This window comes from Pinus tabuliformis, chromosome J, assembly GCF_031772625.1.
Source record: "Pinus tabuliformis cultivar Carrire ecotype Pingquan chromosome J, CPIR1, whole genome shotgun sequence".
In the NCBI taxonomy this organism is placed as follows: domain Eukaryota; kingdom Viridiplantae; phylum Streptophyta; class Pinopsida; order Pinales; family Pinaceae; genus Pinus; species Pinus tabuliformis.
Window position 1 is genome coordinate 1,036,479,452 of NC_142295.1, and position 15,789 is coordinate 1,036,495,240.

Here is a 15,789-nt window from a genome sequence, read left to right on the forward strand (position 1 = left end):
TCCAGAAATAAAACCTATCTTCATGTGGCCCATAAATATTAATAAAAGTAATAACATGATCGGTTCCGTTGAATATCCCACCATACCCAAACCAGATTGAACACTCCAAAAAATTTGAACCTGAACCTTACAAACATCCTAGCCTAGAGCTAGGCCTCCAGAACGACTGTGAACATCACTAACAATAAACCACCAACAAGGGAGAGGGGGTTCTAAGAATTTGATCACACAATCCCCCTCCCCTAAGGTCTCTTGAAGAAATATTACATTAGGAATTTCCAAATAAAAGAGTCTCTTTAACACTATTTTTTTGGGAGAATTGGGTAACCCACGATAATTAAAGGACAATGTCTTCATATAGGAAATTCTTGAAGGGATCTCATTACTCTAAGTGCCCCATCAATAGATGATTTTTAACTCGAATAGAGTTCCACAAAAGCCTTAACTTTGGCCAAATAAATGTTTGATTTCCTCCCCCTACCCTTACCAATAGATTCTTGCAATGGAATCTGGCCCATACCACCAAGAGGACCCCTAGAACTTGAGATCACCAAGTGAGATCTCAAAATGTGAAGTATATCACCCCCATCCAATTCCCCAGAAAACCTTGAGAAAACAGAGGCCCTCATAGAAGTATAGCCAAAAGACCTACAAGGTAAAGGGCATGGAGCCTTTTAAAGAGGGGGGAAATGACCAACATAGAAATATTCCGAAAACCCACCACCGAACACATACAAAGCCCAAAACTCAAAGATTCATTGCAAGAGCCAATATGTAAAATTTCAAGAGATAGGGAGACCGAATTACCATGATTAGAAGAGACAATATGTGACAAATCATTGCTTGTTGCAGGAGCCGACAAAGAAGCCTTCGACATCGGCCCTGAGTGAGACACCATCAACAAGCTAATAATGGTTGATATAGATGTCACAATATCCTGCACCCAACCAATGTCAACAGAGGGATCTACAGTGACAACACCCAACGCCTTCCCTCCAGTCTTCTATTTCTTATACATATTCCCCTCATTGGAAAATTCCTTGAAAGGAAGATTGCAATTATTCACCAAGTGACCAATATTGTGACACCTCTTGCAATGGAAAGAAAGCCCTTCATAATCCAAATCTTGTAGCCACACTTCCCCCTTCCAAATATTCATAGTGGCATGTAACTTTTATACCAACACCCTTGCTATGGACTTATATCAAGTCTCACAAAAGGAATAATCCATATCCAAGAATTGACCCACACTATTCCCTAAGTTTGTGAGGCAATGACTATTCCACATATTAGAAGGGAGGTCAGGAAATCAAATCCAAAAATGGCTTTCATCTATACACTCCTTGTGAGCATAAAAAAGAGGTGTCCAAAATTTAAAAATGACTGGTGTCGAATCGATAACCCACACATCCTTTGTAATGCAAACTGCATCCTCCTTAGACTTGCAAGAAAGTTGTATCCAATCCTTAGCTAAAAGAAAAGCATTTGGAGCGTCTAAAACCACAGGAGAAATATACCAATCATGCCAAACCACTATAGTTTCCAAACCAAAATTCCACTCTCGAGCTCTACCTACAAGTGCCAAATCTGCAGCATCGACCATATCCACATCATCCTTGAAACATAAATTATAAGGAACAAGAGTTAGATTACCTTTTAGATCACATAACTTATTTTTTTATTTTACTAGGAGGTCCCACAACCCCTTCCTCCTGAATCTCATGTTCAATACCATCATGCACAAAAACCTCCAGACCCGAGCTAGAAGGAGGATCCACAACATACTTCCCTAGTTAACATAGAATTGAGGCCCCACATCGACCGTGGGATAGTTCACATGGTTAATGGACACCATAGGAAAAGGACCCACCACATGGTCCAAACTACTCATCTACTAAGGAATAATGAAAGATGAAGGCCCTCCACTCGAAACATGAAGTGACAAACCACCACAATAAAAACCCCGAACAAGGGTTTGGTAAGTTTGAACAAACCCTCATTTGAAAAACTTGGAAACAAGGGAGAAAAACCAACTACAACGTCAGTTGAGAAAACTCCACTGAATATGGAATGTAACTAGGCAGAGTTATACCTACCAGAAAACCTGACAAGTGGTTGAAGTATGGAGATTCCTTAGAACCATGTGGTTAGGGTTCCATGCAAACCTATCATGTGGGTTCGAACCCACACCCGAAAGACTGTAAGAAGAAACCACCTGAATAATCCACTTCATTGTTTGTGCCAAATATAAAACCCTTATTGAGGCTCACCGAGTCGTAATCAACCACGTCCACATATTATTCCATGTCGGTCCACTCCTTGCCAATTGTCACGACCCCATGTTGTGGTTTCCTTGAAGACCACCATGGGTGCCTGTGCGAAACTGACAAGGTTCATCACACTGTAAAACATCTAATGGTTACTACTTCAAGAGTACGCCTATCTTATTTTCACTTCAATGCTTAGTCAATTTTCCAATTCAATCTTCTTATTAAATTATTTCATTAACATTCAATAATTATGCACTATCGCAAGTTCAACATAAGCAACGGAAATAAACTTCATTAACAATTATGAGATATTGTAAAAATACTCATAAATTAGTGTACACAACAATATACAATGAGGGGGAAACTCTGAAAGAAGTTCTCCCCTTTACTTTTATTAATGTTACAACAATAATACAAATAAGGATGGGTCAAATCCCAAAGGTTCGTTGCCATAACACTTAGGCAAATTTCATTGTAACACCCCCTCCTCCTAGGTCTACCCAAGAAACCGACCAACTGGGGTAAACATGTGATAAGAGAGGCCACTATAAGGCATTCAACCTTCTTGGTGACCATAAGGAAATGGAATCGATGGAACACATCAAACAAACCCATCCACATCAGCAAAAACACCCTCAGGAGGCATTTCAGCCACTCAGACATCCTGTCCCTGGGTTCCATTGATGTTTTAAGCCTTTTAAACCCTGGTCGCTTTCATGCTATAGGCATGACAACATCCAGAAACCTAGAGTCACACTCACAGGCCTATGTGCCAATGTCCACGGAGTCTTCTCAGCAGACCTATGCCAGCATCCCCGGGATTTGAGCCACTTTTCTAGTCCAGAATCCTGGCCTCTACCCATAACTTGTTACAACCTCCAAAATCCATCATTGACATGACAACAATAATAATAAATCAAAAAGCAGTCAGGACTAGGCTTGAGCATCCCCAATCGGGACTGACATTTTGTCAAACACTTGGCATCAATGCAACCTACAGGTCTAGGATACAAGACAGAGCATGAATGACTGAAAGCACTTATGAAACATAACCAGAAGGATCACCACCTTCTCCATTGAATTGTTATAACCTCAATTAGGTCTTGCATCCATCATTTTAACAATTACAAGTAAATACATGAAATAACCATGACATGAACCAGTCATATAACCATGCTTACAACTAGCATAAAACCATATAAATATCAAACATATGGAAACCATCAAATCCACATATAAACAAGTGCAGAAGTAAGAGAACTTAGCTTTTATTAATCATAGGCAAATCCAACTAGGTTTGAGACTTCCACGTACCACCCAACCATAAACATGGCTGAACCAAATATTTCTTTCAGCCAGTCATCCCTGTGCCATATTCCAAGCATGAATGCATGATCTCATAGAACAACCAATCCAGAAACAACCAAGGGAATCCGGAGGTTATATCACCTCCACCCTCAACAACCGTGATAACACCAAAACCGGTGCTCCAATCACAACTGAACCGAACTTGGAATGCCATCCGGAATCCATCATTATCCTTGAGGAATTTTCCGTCTCCTTGTCTCTCACGATTTACCACAATCCAATCCTGGATCAGTAGTGATGTGAATTGGAGCAGATTAGTAATGTTGTGCTAATTCCCCATTCAGAAATAAACCCAAGATGCTTATCATTTGCTTTTTCAAGTGCTTAAGGATTCAAAAATTTTGCATAATTAACAGATTCCCATGAAAGTTTCTTATGTAAATGTTATAAACAATTTAACATAAAAACATATGTTGAACAACAACAATATAACAACAAAGAACATCAAAATATAACACACAACAAGCACATGATAAAGGAGTTCATCCCTCCTGGGCTATGTCTCCTTAGTACAGCTTCCAATGGCTTGGGCCTCTCTATTATGCTCAGATTACATCAAATGTGTGTTTACAATGCTCAGATGCCTCTGAAACCTATCCCAATGAGTTCAAAATACCAAAAACTGCTAGAATTGACTATTTTTGCATCCGATTTGGATAATAATTGAAGGAGTTATGACTTTTCTCGGTTCTCCCACTATTCGTTCCACAAAATGCTCCAAAACTGGTAGAAAACTCCAATTTAACCCCAAAATCCACTAACTGAGCAATAATTTCTCCGCATAGCGGGCCATATTTTTTTTCGATCATATCGCAGATCACAATCGGTGGGTTTCGGCAGGCAGAATGTCTTGTTTACCTGACGAAATGTTGCGATTGCGATATCGCAGACCAGCCGGAGTATTAAACTATGACATATAACGTTATCACGTTCAGGGTCTTTCGTATTCAGAACTTAACTTGTGCCGAGGCTGATTCCTGTTACTGCTGCGATTGTGATATGCAATCGCATCATGTTGCAAACCTTGTCGATACCTATTTTGTTCTCCCCTTCACTATTTGTGATATGCGATTGCGATTAGATCGCATCGCAACCTGAACCTACTGGGGGCCAATTTGTAACACCAAAACACTTCCCATTGTGATATGTGATTTACGAGGGGTAATGGTGGGCTGCCACTTGGCGCCTCCTTATTTGCTGAAGACTTCACATCATCCCAATCCTACCATGTAGGCAAATCAAACCTGAACTTTGACTTGCTCTAACTTCTGCATACGAACTCAGATTTAAATGTCATTCAACCCATTGGATTCAGAATGACAAACTCTTCAATCTGAAGCTAAGTTTGAGAAGATTATGACACTTTTATTTTTTAGCATAATTCTGAGCACCTGATCACTCCTCCCCACTAGAACCTTTTTGTACCCCAAAAGGATCACTTTCAATTATTGAATAGAAGAGGGTATTTTTCCCTCACCTTCCCCACTTCAATCCATTTGGCCTTTGATGGATGTGTACCTTTGAGACCCACCCGAAGATAATCAATATTTCCCCTTTTAGTTGTCCTTGTCCTTCTGTCAAGTATAGTGTCTTACTAAAGCACATCAAGGTGTTCTGGAGAAAAGCCTTCATTAGATGGAATTTGAACATTCTCTCCTTGATCTTCAATCAAAGGAGGTTCATATAATCTCAAATTTTCAACATTAACAATGGAATAGATTTGCATATATGAAGGCAAATCAAGCTTGAAAGCATTATTACCAATCTTTTCCAAAATTTTAAATGGACCATAACGAATTGGTTTCAACTTTTTACCTTCACCTTGAAGCCTTTCCTTGCTAATGTATAGCCAAACTTCATCACCTACTTGAAATTGATGATCCACATGATGCTTATCATGCCTTGCTTTATACTTGCCTTGACTCTTTTCTAGTTGTTCTTGAACTGTTTGATGAATCAACTGAATTTTCTCAATGAATTTATTTTCTCTGTCTATGTCTCTATGTCCATCTACAACTACATCTTTCTCAAAGATGAAATCCAAAGGCGATTTAGGCAAATACCCAAGACATGCCTCAAAATGAAAAGTTAGAGTAGAAGAGCGTTTTGCTCGGTTGTAAGCATGCTGAATATAATGCAACTATTCTTTCCACAACTTAATATGTTTGTTGCAATATCCTCTTAGAAAATGAATGATTGTCCTGTTAACCACTTCAGTTTGACCATCTGTTTGCAGATGAAAGGCTGTACTTTTCTTCAATTTGGTGTCCATCAAGTTCCATAAACTTGACCAAAAATTCCCAACAAATCGAGAATCACAATCACTTACAATAGAAGTAGGCAATCCAAAATGAAACCATACATTTTGAAAGAAAAGTTGAGTTGTTTATTTAGCTGTAATTTGCTTTTTACAAGGCATTAACATGCACATCTTGTTGAACCTATCCATAACTACATACAAATAATCATGACCTTTCCTTGACAAAGGAAGACCTCCTACAAAATCCATAGAAACACTTTCCCATGGTCTTGAAGGCATTGAAAGTGGTGTGTACAATCACAGTTTCCTATTACTAGGCTTGCTACCTACACACAATGCACAACCTCTTATAAAATGTGACACAGGTTCAAACACACAAGGCCAATAAAAATACCTTTGAAGATTTGCCATTGTTTTACTTACTCTGAAATGTCCAACAATAAGAGAAGTTTGCTCTTCCCTTGTGACAATTACTCTCTCTCCCTGTGGAACACAAAATTTTCCCAAATGAAACAATAGATTATCATGTACATGGTAGTCTAATTCCTCAACTTGGTGGCCTTGACTCAAGTTTAAATATACCTCTTGAAAGTCAGCATCCTGTGCATATTTTTCAACATAACTTTCAGGCAAAACAAAATTATTCTTGAGTAAAATGGCTACATTTACAACTGGTCTAGAAAGCATATCAGCGACTCTGTTATAAATGCCTTTCTTGTACCTGATTATCAAGTGGAATTTCTGTAAAAATCCCATCCAATGAAAGTGCCATGACTGCTGCAATTTGGTTTGAGATTGCAGATATCGCAAAGGCTGATGATTAGTGTGAATAATGGTTTCTTTTCCCATCAAATAATGCTTCCATTTTTTTACACTTTGCACCAATGCATAAAGCTCTTTATCATACGTAGGATAATTTATAACAACGCCATTAAAAATTTCAGAATGAAATGAAATGGGCTTACCATGTTGTAAAAGAGCTGCATCCATGGAGTATTGCATTTGTTTGTATTTCAAATGGCTATTTCAAATCCGACAATGCAAAAACTGGGGTTGAATTGATCTTTTGTTTCAAAGCATCAAATGCTTTTTGCTATTTGCCTCCCCACTAGAAGACAACCTTTACGCTGGTCAATGCATGTAGTGGAGCTGCTATGGAGGAGAAATTGGCAATGTACTTCCTTTAGTACTGCACTGCTCCTTAAAAAATCCTTACTTTTGTGACTGATTTGGGTATTGGCCAATTCACAATGACCGAAACTTTAGAGGGGTCAATCTTCATCTCACCTCATCCAACTATGTGGCCCAAATACACTAAGGAAGTTTTCCCGAATTCATATTTAGACATCTTTAGAAATAACTGTTCTTTTCTCATGATATCCAAAACTTTCCTAACATGATTGACATGCTCTTCTCTTGATTTGTTGAATATCAAAATATTTTCTAAATATACAATTACAAATTCATCAAAAAATGACCTTAAAACATCATTCATAATTCTCATGAATGTAGTTGGAGCATTGCAAAGACCGAAAAGCATAACCAGCCACTCAAGCATCCCTGTTTGATATTAAAAGCAGTCTTCCATATATCCTCCTCAACTATTCTAACTTGATGATATCCACTTCTCAAGTCTAATTTAGTGAAATACTTTGCATTTTTCAACTGATCTAGCAAATAATGTATTCTGGGCAGTGAGTATCGATTCTTTATTGCGATCTTATTTAAAGCTCGATAATCTATACACATGCGTCGGGTTCCATCTTTCTTGGGTACCAATACAATTGGTGAACCACATGGCAAAGTAGAAGGACATATTACTCCTTTATCTAACAATTCCTGGACTTATTTTTTAATTTCTAAACTTTCCAGAATTGACATTCAATACATACCAATGTTTGGGAGTGGACAGCCCTGTTGTAGCTGAATTTGATGTTGAATTCCTCTTTTTGATGGCAGTCCTTTTGGTTCTTGAAACATGTCCCCATATTGATTGACCACATCAATCAATTCAGCTTTCAGCTTTACATCATAGCCTACAAAGGATTCCTACTCCGTGTCATTTTTTTGCTTGATCATGAGGAGCACAAGACTCTTGCTGGAATTAACCAGTCGTTTCATTTCACTTGCGCTTTCCAGAGAAAAATTAAGTTTCTTGCGATAGGCTCTCACAATGTACTCCACTCCATTTTCCAACAAATGGTATTTGTTCTCACATATGTGGAAAATAGCCTTCCTGTCATACAAATATGAAATTCCCAATACGATTCCTGAGATATCCAATGGTACAACGCCTAATTCAACTTCATCAATGAAATTAGCAGTGATTGCAAACCTGAAAATACATTTCCGTGTGACCTGTAAATTAGCATCCTTGGTTATCCATCCCAACGGATACAGTTTGTGATGGGGCATGGTTTCCATATTCATTTTCTTAACCAAATCTATAGAAATTAAGTTGGCCTGCGATCCACTGTCAAACGTCGTATCGATTTTCATATGTTTGGAAATGGATCGAATATGGAATAACTCTATTCGATTTTCCTCATTTGAAACGTTGTGGGTATTATTTGCTACATTGGTACTTGCTACGACTGCCTTTTTGCTAACCTCTTTGCTTGCTTTTGCCACGAATTTTCCTTTGGTGATTGTGGCTGCGATTTTTGTTTCATCCCCTGAGTCTGAACTCAAGTCTTGTTGTGCAGCGGCATTGGTCTTATGTTTTCCAATGGCACAACGCCTAATTCAATTTCATCAATGAAATTAGCAGTGATTGCAAACCTGAAAATACATTTCCGTGTGACCTGTAAATTAGCATCCTTGGTTATCCATCCCAACGGATACGGTTTGTGATGGGGCATGGTTTCCAGATTCATTTTCTTAACCAAATCTGCAGAAATTAAGTTGTCCTGCGATCCACTGTCAAACATCTTATCGATTTTCATATGTTTGGAAATGGATCGAATATGGAATAACTCTATTCGATTTTCCTCATTTGAAATGTTGTGAGTATTATTTGCTACGTTGGTACTTGCTACAACTGCCTCTTTGTTGACCTCTTTGATTGCTTTTGTCACGCCTTTTCCTTTGGTGACTGTGGCTGCGATTTTTGTTTCATCCCCTGAGTCTGAACCCAAGTCTTGTTGTGCAACGTCATTAGTCTTATGTTTCCCTTTATTGTTGAATTTCTTCGGTCGTAATTTTGGATGAAGCTTCCAGCAATGCGCTTCATCATATCCTTCCTTGGAACAATTCTTGCACACAGGTCTCTCCCCTTATTTCTTAACATAATCATTTTTCTTATTCTTTTAAACAAACTTTTTCCCTTTTCAACGCTCTGAAATGGCTTCTTCTTACCTTCTTCCTATATATTTTTCCCTCTTGCTTCGAGGTGTGTAGCTTGAACACATACCTCATCAAGATTTGTGGGACTGAACATAAGAATGGTATGTTGAAGATAGCTATGCAACCCTCCTATGTATTTCAGCAAGGTATCTTGTGATTATAATTCTACTCATAGCATAAGAGCTCTTTTCCTAAACTCTTGCACTTTTTGACCTTTCAACTATCTAAAATTTTGCCAATTCATAATGGCTTTTTGCATATGAGCTAAAGGGTAGAACTGTCTTTTTATAGCAGCAATGAAATCATACCAAGTAATAGAGATCTTACCATGTTTTTTGATCTCATCTTGAGTCCTTGCTTCCCACAATACAAGTGTTGCACCCTCCATTCTCAATGAAGCCAACTGAATCTTGATATCATCTCTTGAAGGTTCTGAATTCTACAATACACCTCCAACTTACGAATCTAGTTATCCAACTTCTCTGCATTAACTTCTCCATTGTACATAGGCAATTCGAATTTAACATCAAGCTTCAAAAAAGGTGATTTACCAGCCCCTTTTGAAGAATGATGATGAGTATGAGTAACGGTGGTATTGGTAGAAGAGTTCGAAGATGGTTTCGAAGAAGAAGATGAAGAACATGGTGGAGATGGTGGAGGTTTTTCTCCATTCCCATTATTTCCTTTTCCCTTATCTTCTTTTCCATTACCTTCTCCTAAAGAGCCTTCTCCATTGAGAGGCTTGGAATTTTCTCCTTGTAGTATGTTGTTCCTCTCTTCATAGAGGACCTTAACCATCTCTGTCATATCAAAGAAAGCCTTTATGAAGGTCTTCTCATCTTCTGTCATGATAGGTTCTCCTTTATGAGACATGGTCTTTGAAGACTCAACTACAACTTGAGGCTGTACTAGTGTTGGAATCTCAACTGCCACTTCTGCAACTTGAGGCTGAATTGGTGTAGAAGACTTTGGAAACCTTTCTCTTCTTCCCTTTGACCCAATTTCAGGGTTTTCAGCCAGCTTTAATTCACCTCTTTTGAGCTTTAACCTTGTGAGCATGACATAAAATTACAAACAATTGAATCATTCTTCACAAAGAAAATATAGTAAGAAAAACCAGTTCTCTGATACCAACTCGATCTTAATTGGATAAGATTAGTAATTCTGTGCTAATTCCCCATTCAGAAATAAACCCAAGGTTCTTATCATTTGTTTTTTCAAGTGCTTAAGTATTCAAAACTTTTGCATAATTAATAGATTTCCATGAGAGTTTCTTATGTAAATGTTATAAACAGTTTAACATAAAAACATATGCTGAACAACAACAATATAATAACAAAGAATGTCAAAATATAATACACAATAATCACATGATAAAGGAGTTCACCCCTCGTGGGCTACGTCTCCTTGGTCTAGCTTCCAGTGGCTTGGTCCTTTCTATTATGCTAAAATTACATCAAAAGTGTGTTTACAATGCTCATATGCCTCTGAAACCTGTCTCAATGAGTTCAAAAAAAAAAAAAAAACTGCTAGCGTTTACTACTTTTGCATCCAATTTGGATAAGAACTGAAGGAGTTATGACTTCTCCCAGTTCTCCCACTATTCGTTCCACAAAATGCTCCAAAACTGGCAGAAAACTCCAATTTAGCCCCAAAATTTGCTAACTGGGCAATAATTTCTCCACACCATGGGCCATATTTTGTCGGTCATATTGCAAATCACAATTGACAGGTGGAATGTCTTGTTTACCCAGTGAAATGTTGTGATTGCGATATCGCGGACCTGTTGGAGTATTAAACTGTGACGTATAACATTATCGCGTCCGGGGTCTTTCGTATTTGGGACTTAACTTGCGTTGGGGCCAATTCCTGTTACTGTGCGATTGTGATTGCAATATGTGATCGCATCGCATCACATTGTAAACATTGCCAGGACCGGGGTCGACTCCTGTTACTGTGTGATTGCGATATGCAATCGCATCGCATTGTTGACCTTGACAGGACCGGGGCCGATACCTGTTCGTCGCGAATGCGATATGCGATTGCATCGCATCACAAACCTTGCTGATACCTGTTATATTCTCCACTTCACTATCTGTGATATGCGATTGTGATTAGATTGCATCGCAACCTGAACCTGCCGGGGGCCGATTTGTAACACTGAAACACTTGCCACTGTGATATGCGATTTGCGAGGGCCAATGGCGGGCTGCCACTTGGCGCCTCCTTATTTGCTGAAGACTTGCCACATCATCCCAATCCTACCATGTAGGCAAGTCAAAGTTGAACTTTGACTTGATTTAACTTCTGCATACGAACTCGAATTTGAGTGTCATTCACACCATTGGATTCAGAATGACAAGCTCTTCAATTTGAAGCTGAGTTTGAGAAGATTTTGACACTTTGATTTTTGAGCATAATTCTGAGCACCTGATCAAGTAGGCCCTAAACCGAGACCAGTATCTCAAGCTTTACCGCAATCCAAATAAGGGTCACTAGGCCATAAACCGAGACTCTTCCCTCATGCTTTACCTTGTATCCCGCCAAAACTAGTCAAGGGATTCCTAGGACTTTAGGAATGAAACTTGAGACCACCTCCACTTCAGATTCTAAAATCCATCCAACAAACCAAAGCTCAAATACTGAAATAAACATCCCAACACCGTGGCATCCAGAAAAGGAAAGGCTAGGCTAAAACCCATTGTCATAACCCGGAAAAATCATGCCACTGACAACAAGAGAACCATAAACTAACATGCAAAGCCATGCATGTCCAAACTAGCTAGGAAATCACACATGCAAAAGGTTACCTGCAAGTATTCATTTTGAAGTTGCTTGATCCTGCTTTTCCTTCCATGATCCTTGCTTTCCTTCCTTCCCCTTTGCTTGCTTTTCCTTCCTTTCTCCAAAGCTAGAGTGCTCTAAGAAAAATCTAATTAACCAAGAGTGAGACAGAGAGAGAGAGAATAATGAGAGAGATCCAAACTTTAACTTACAAAAGGTTACCAACTAATCCTCAAAAACCTTTTTATGAATGAGGCCTCTAATTTCTTCATTTTCCATTATTTTCCTTCAATTTCCTCCTCACATTTAACCTGTGACCTTTCACCTTAATTTGTTCCCAATTTCCTTTATTTTCATAACTAAATGTGCCAAAATGCCTTTGCCTTAGCTTTTGCCAATTTTCCTTAGCCAAAACAGACATTCAGTGATGCCCATTAGGATATCTTTGCCCAACATTCAACTTGGAATAAGTGTCCCTTAATCGTGGTCTTATTTTTCCTTTATTAACTTTTATTACATGAAATTTTCACCACGGCCATTATAGAATCCCCCCTTGGGAAATACTGTCATCGGTGTTAAAACACACAAAGACCTCAACAAAACTGCTGAAAAGAAAACATACTGCCCATGGAACTTTATAACTTAGCTTGTTGCAATATTTACAATGAAAGACTTGCTCAGAAGTAAAACATCATAACAACATGACAAGATAACAACCATAATAACATGACACCCATACTGCTTATTGAAGCTTTATAACTTAGCTCATGCCGATATTTACATCCATATACATATACATACATATACCGAAACAACATCAAAACATATGCCAAACATATACCAACATCAAACCAAAATTGCTTTGCCTCAACTGGAAAACAATGAAGAATACAGGGCTCGCATTTGATCCGCCATCTCCCATGTAGCTTCGAGACCCAAAGTGCTTCCACTACACTTTAACTTGCATTATGGCTCTGTTCCTCAGCTTGAGATGCTTCCGTTGCGATATGCACTAAGGCTCCAACTGGAACTCTCCTTCTTCTCCACTTGCAATAAAGACCAATCAATAACATGATCAACATCCTTTATATACTTATTAAGCAATGAAATATGGAAAAAAACATGGACTTTAATTGTTGGAGGCAGTGCAAATCGATATGCCACTGGTCCAATCCTCTCAAGGATCTCGAAAGGACTGCAATACCGTGGTGCCAACTTGGCACATGATCCAATCCTCAAAGAGATTTTTTTGGGCTTGATGCACAAATACAGATGCTCCCCAACCTGAAACTCGTTGAATACCTTGTGCTGGTCTGCATAACTCTTATGTCTATCATGTGAAGCCTTTATATTCTTATTTATAACTTGCATTTCCTGCTCCATGTCCACCAACGTATTTGGTCCAATAAGTACCCTGTTCACTGGATCACTCAAGCTGATGGGAGTGTTACAATTCTGTCGATACAATGCTTCGAAAGGACTCACCCTCAATGAATCCTTATAACCATTTTTGTATGCGAACTCAACCAATGGATGATACTCCTCCCATTTCCTCTGCTGGTGCATCACATACATCCTCAACATATCATCCAAGATCCTGCTGAACCTCTCTGTTTGGAGATGATAAGTTGTATTGAAGGCCAACTTTGTGCCCAAGCCTACAAATAGCTCCTTCTAGAACTTGGAAGTGAATTTTGCATCCCTGTCTGACACAATATTCTTCGGAACACCATGCAGTCTCACTGTCTCCCTGATGAACATATGTGCTACCTCACTGGTTAAATATGTAGTCTTTACTGGAATGAAGTGAGCTACCTTTCTCAACCTGTTAACCACGAATATAATAAAGGCATGCTTCCTCGCTGTCCTCAGAAGAACTATGATAAAATCCATGGAAATGACCTCCCATTTCCATTCCAGAATCGCTATAGGCTGTAGTAAACCACCTGGATGCTTACATTCTGCCTTTACCCGTTGACAATCTAAACATGTAGCCACAAACTCTACCACTTCCTTCTTCAAATTCGTCCAATAGTAGAACTTCTTTACCGGCGTCAACGTCTTATGATATCCTGGATGGCCCGAGTATGTCTTCTTGTGAAACTCCCTCAAGATAAGCTTCTTGAGCTCATTTCAATTCGACACATAGATCCTATCCCTAAATCTCACCAAACCATCTGTCATGAGATGATAATCTACATCCTAATCACCTATACCTGTACCTAAACCTGTGCCTATACCTGTACCTGTACTTTGCTGTAACCTGTGGATGATCTCCATGTATCTATCATCCCGTTGTCCTGCTTGCAATATCCTATCCTATAACTCGGTCCCATAAGAGCTCATAGTTGCTAAATGATTTAACTATACCTTCCTACTAAGAGCATATGCAACCCGGTTCTCCTTCCCTTTGATGTATCTGGTCTCAAAGTCAAACTCACTAAGGGTGGCTAACCATCTAGCTTGCCTGACATTTAGATTCAGCTGGTCAAATAAATACCTCAACCCACTGTGATCGCTCATCATTGTAAACCTCCTGCCCAGAAGATAGTGTCTCCACATCTTCAATGCATGTATAATCGTTGCTAGCGCAAGATCGTGTGTCAGATAGTTTTGCTCGTGCTCATTTAGTTTCTGTGATTCATATCACACTACCTGTCCTTCTTGCATGAGAACTCCACCAAGTCCTCTCTTGCAAGCATCTGTACACACTACAAACTCCTTGTCTGGATCCACAATATTTAGCACTGGTGCATGTGTCAACAACTTCTTAAGCTGCTCAAAACTAGCCTCACATTCTTCTGTCCATTCAAACTTCTTACCCTTCCTTTGCAATGATGTGATAGGATATGAAATGCGTGAGAAGTTCCTGATGAACCTCCTGTAGTAACTTGTCAATCCCATAAATGATCTCACCTCATGCACATTCTTAGGAGCTAACCCACTCCATGATAGCGTCTTTTTTGGATATACTGCTATGTCGTCCTTGGAGACAACATGTCCCAAGTAATGTGCTTCAATCTGAAAAAATATGCACTTGCTAAGTTTAGCATACAACTGGTGCTCTCTTAGCAATCTCAACATTGTTGCTAAATACTCAGCATGTTTTTCCTCATTCTTAGAATATACCAATATGTCATTAATGAATACAATAACAAACTTGTCCAGATAAGGATGCAACACACTATTCATCAAACGCATAAATGTACCTGGAGCATTAGTCAAACCGAATGGAACAAAAACAAACTCATAATGCCCATACCTGGTCCTGAATGCAGTCTTAAAGATATCCTCTTCCTTGATGCATACCTGATGGTATCTCGATCTCAAGTCGATATTCAAGAACATTGTTTCTCCCTTCAACTGGTCAAACAACTCATCAATCCTCGGCAATGGGTACATGTTCTTGATCATTACCTTGTTCAGCTGCCTGTAATTAATGCACAATCTGATAGTACCATCTTTCTTCTTCATGAACAACACTGGTGTGCCCCAAGGTGATACACTTGGTATGATGTATCCTTTGTACAACATTTCCTTCAACTGCAACTTCAACTCTACCAACTTAGGTGTGCTCATCTTGTAAGGGGCTTTTGATACTGGAGTTTCCACTGGCACCAACTCATTAGAAATTTTTACCTCCCTATGAGGTGGCAACTTTGTAGTGTCCTCAAGGAATACATCTTGAAACTGATAGAAAACTAGGTACCTGCCCAATGCATATGCATCCTCAACCTCCTTACCCTTGTCACTAGTCTAAAT